Below are 4,636 nucleotides of genomic sequence, written 5' to 3' on the forward strand. Positions count from 1 at the left end.
TGATTAATGTATTTATGTTTTAAAAAGACAACTACATTTTGAAAATCCATTTACTGTTTTGCAACAGCTCTGTAGGTCTTATGGACGCTGTTTTGAAACTAAAACCTTGTTCCAAAAAAACTAAGGTAAAGACAGTTGTTTCCTGATTGAAATAGTACAAGAGTACCATGAGGGACTCGTTTCGCTACCAGCAGGTTGCGGGAGGACCACAGTGCGTCCTTCAGACACGTGAGGGTGGGCCAGAGCTTGGTGGAGGCCTTCGGCCCACAGCACGAGCTGGGCGTTAGGTCTCCCTGCTGGCAGACATGAGATCAGGGCCTGTTTTCTTCCACAGGTCCCTGGCGGGTCTCCCCAGAGACATATATTTTCTTATGGAAAAGTTTTATTGTTGCATTTTCTTTGAAAACAGCTCATATATATTTTTGTACATCATTTTATACACATAAAACGGCATTAAAGCATCAAAACTATTTGAATTTGTTTTGATTAAATGGGTCACTGACCACTATCTAGTGACATAGACACAGACTTGCTCAACCCAATATCCATCATGATTCTAATAAAGAACCATCCGGTTACCTTCGTCTGCTTTTATTTACAACGGCAGGGGGTGCACCGTTCCTGGAGGTACTGCAATACCAGGTCGATGCGTGGAGTGGAGGAGCAAGCCCCTATTCCATCTCCCTATTCCAAAAATCAATTTAATATATGGTCCCCAGATAGGGGACGTATCAGATATTAAAACTGAAAGAAAGATTTTTTTTTTTTTTTTTTTTTGGAAAAAGATTTTTTATTTTCATTTCTCATTAAAATACAATTACAAAATCAGTGCATTACATTACATCGATTCATAAAAACAGTATCCAAAAGTAGTGTAACAATATAACAATAGCAAAACTACCAATAAAGTGCTGTTCTGCAGAACCTGACAGTATTTTACATTCAAGTTTAACATGTCTAACAATCTCCAAAAATCATATACAAAGAATTCTATAAATACAAACATATACATATACCAAAGTGATTCTGAATAAACCTCAGTGTATACAAATATGTACAAAGGCTTAGCCTACATTTCAATTGGCTCTAAAAACATTTACAGTGAAGGGTAAATCCCTTTCCATTTCGTTTCACAGATACAATGCCCCACTTATCTATTTCGAATTCTATTCTTTTCCAAATGTCCTGTTTTATAAATTCAACTAATCCCGTCGGTGACCACTTGAGGGTGTCATTGACGCCACCACATTGGCCTCCCAAAGTTTGGTCTTGATAAGGGACACCAGAGTCACTAATGCTATAATTGATAAGAACAGATACTACACTTGATCTTAGCCAAAAGGCCGAGAAGCGATACCGCAATGCTTTCGGGAGGAAGGTGCCGTTCTCAGACACGTCAAATCCGGAAACGCTTACAGCAAAATGAGCTCTGTAAACTTTACATCAAATATCAAAGATGATGATGCTGTAAAAAATGGTGGCATAGATCGGGATTTGATCAACGTCGGGAAAAGACACTTTTCACTGATACAAAGTAACACATTGGTAGGATACAAAGACACGCGGTCATCCGCCTCCAATCGGAAACTAGACAAATCCTTATTGAGTTAAAACCAGATTTACAGCTAAATTTGAATAATAATCTAGCAAATACGGGTGGAGAAACAATTTGCAGATAATAATATTGACATAACATTTTATCTTTTATAAAATATCTCGGGAAGCGTTGATGCCACAAGGGAACAAAACAAATTGTCCACTTGGTGGCGCCAGACTTCCACCGACCGTCGCCGTGTATGGCGAAGTGGGCCATCACTCTAACGTCCTCCCTCAAGCGGCCTCTGGGCTCCGACGCCCTGGCGATCTCCTCAGCCAGATCCTCCGACGTCCATTCACACGCACCTCCTTGGCCATAATCGTCCCCTACCTCCACCTTCACTTTCGGATTCCCTCGAAGCATTTTCAACCCCGTTCTCACCTATGGTAGATAGCCACAGAAGTCAGCTAGCTAGCTGGCTAACTTTTATCAACGTTTTTACTTCTGACACCAATGTAATGACCTGACTAGATCATAAAGGAACAATTGTCCAGACAGAGGTTTGAGTTTGCGAATTGACGGTTTATTAACCCAACTTTACACAGGCTACTGTTTGGCCGTAGCCCAAGCCAAATAAATGAACGATAACCACAAGCCAACCGTCACCTTCTCTTGTGAAGGCCAGACGTAAGAGGGAGAACAAAGGCTAACCTGGTCTTAACTTCCAATGCTCCACCCCCCTGCCCAACCCCCCTCCACGCCACTCCGCCAACCGCCACGATGCCCGGCATCAGAACATTCCAGGCATTCCCGTGATTGGCAGATAGCAGGTTGATTGACATGTCGGAGCCCGCGAACACTGGGTACTGGTCAGTACAACACAACCACCTACTAGCCTAACACATAACACACAGCTGTCTGTGCTGGTCGCTACAATATGTTAAAAGTACATGTTGTTATTAAAACAATAAAATAACCTAAGAAATAAGTAATTAAAAAAATATCCAATCTGTAAAAGCTATTTCAAATGTGCACATATAATTCAAACAAGAGTATACCTTTTTAAAGACATGTAAAACGGTTTAAAAATCCCTTTATTAAAAAAGCGGTCTTCTCTCCTTTGTGGAGGAATGGGGTGAGTCCTTATCAAATTTGCATCCTCCTGCTCTTCCGAATCAACTCCGCCCCCATCCTTCAGGGCCCAGAAGAGATCCCTCCCCTAGGCGCCGCAGCACTGTCAGGCCGTGGCGGCCGGGACCTTAGATGTTGTGGGTGATACTTTGTCTGGGGTCGAGACTATTTTGTCCAKACCACCTCAGRGCTTCCGTGGCTCTCAAGGCCACTACCTGGTGGGGGGTCTCCACCCRTTTCCCTACCAACAAGTTGTCAGAGGACCACAGTGTGTCCTTCAGACACCTGAGGGTGAGCCAGAGCTTGGTGGAATCGGCCTTCGGTCCACCCCATACAGCACGAGCTGAGGTGTTGTGTCCTCCCCTGCTGGCGGACACAGGGAGATCAGGGGGATTCTTTCCACAGGTCCCTGGCTTATTTCACTGCAGTTACTCTTCTCTTCCTTATAGTTTCTTAATGTTTGGTATCTGTTTTGATATTTATATTGACATTGGTGGTACATAGACAGCGGAGACTGGGACAAAGGCCTTTCTCCAGTATTAACACTAAAGCTCACCACACCTCCTCTTCCTCCAACCTTCTCCTCTTCCTCATCTTCTTTTGTTTCCTCCTCTCAACTCATTTATTTAACTAGGCAAGTCAGTTAAGAACAAATTCTTATTTACAACGACAGCCTACCGACCGGGCCAAACCCGGACGACACTGAGCCAATTGTGCACCGCACTACGGGACTCCCAATCACGGCCGGTTGTGATACAGACTGGAATCAATCCAGGGTGTCTGTAGTGACGCCTCTAGCACTGAGATGCAGTGCCTTAGACCGCTGTGCTGCTCGGGAGCCCAACAATGCCAAATCACTTATCTACCAATTTAAATCAACCTTTAAGTATCATTTATCTTGTATTCCCTGAACATCCAAACATAAAGGTGGATAAGAGATATTATGCTTTCAGACAGGCTGTGTCCTGCAAAACTCTGCTTTATCTGGGAGATATTGAATCTCTCTGTTTTACTAGTAACTTTTAGAATTCTAATTGAATGGAGAAGCAGCCTACATCCTCTTGATTTTTATCACCTTAGTTTTATCTCGTGTGAAGTTTCAGAAGCATGTGATTGTAACTGAGATATCCAAGATGTCTGTTGATTGACCGATAGCTTGGCTACTCAATGAAGACAAACATTGTTTTACTGTACTAAGATTACCACAAGTGCTTGTGAATAAAAAAAAATCTTACTCGAAGAACTATTTCTTCACAATTTTTTTTACAGAGGGACGTTCAGAGAACAACCAGCCCATTGTTGGACCAGGCTGTATTCTCCCTTTCTACTGGTTCTGTTATGATGGGTTCATAAAGACTGTTATTTAGGAACTGTCAGGTGTAGCAGACTGTCTCAGAGGAGAGTACCACTTTGCAGGTGTAGCAGACTGTCTGAGGAGAGTACCACTTTGCAGGTGTAGCAGACTGTCTCAGAGGATTACCACTTTGCAGCTACACAGTGGCGTGCAAAAGTATTCACCCCTCTTGGCGTTTTTCCTATTCTGTTGCCTTACAACCTGGATGATCAATGGAAACAGGATGCACTTGAGCTCAATTTCGAGTCTCATAGCAAAGGGTCTGAATATTTATATATATATAAAAACATATTTGCCAAAAACATATTTTTTCACTTTGTCATTATGATTATTGTGTGTAGATTGATGAGGATTTCATTTTTTCCATTTTAGAATAAGGCTGTAACGTAATAAAATGTGGAAAAAGTCAGGGGATCTGAATTCTTCCCGAATGCACTGTATGTACAGGGGTAATGTGACTAGGCATCAGGATATATGATTTGTATTTAATTCAACTAGGCAAGTCAGTTAAGAATAAATTCTTATTYACAATGACGGCCTACACCGGCCAAACCCTAACGACGCTGGGCCAATTGTGCGCCCCACTATGGAACGCCCAATCATGGCCAGATGTG

At 42.5% G+C, this 4,636-nt stretch overlaps 1 non-coding gene and 1 pseudogene across 1 annotated transcript; both read right to left on the reverse strand.

Annotated features, from left to right (window-relative positions):
• Positions 1-605: 605 nt before the first annotated feature.
• Positions 606-789, reverse strand: LOC112075241 (U2 spliceosomal RNA). Its single transcript, XR_002894946.1, has one exon. It is a non-coding gene; the product is annotated as a U2 spliceosomal RNA (small nuclear RNA).
• A 469-nt stretch (positions 790-1,258) lies between these two features.
• Positions 1,259-1,355, reverse strand: LOC112075243 (U2 spliceosomal RNA; annotated as a pseudogene).
• Between the last annotated feature and the right edge of the window lie 3,281 nt (positions 1,356-4,636).

This window comes from Salvelinus sp. IW2-2015, unplaced genomic scaffold (assembly GCF_002910315.2).
Source record: "Salvelinus sp. IW2-2015 unplaced genomic scaffold, ASM291031v2 Un_scaffold3042, whole genome shotgun sequence".
Lineage (NCBI taxonomy): Eukaryota > Metazoa > Chordata > Actinopteri > Salmoniformes > Salmonidae > Salvelinus > Salvelinus sp. IW2-2015.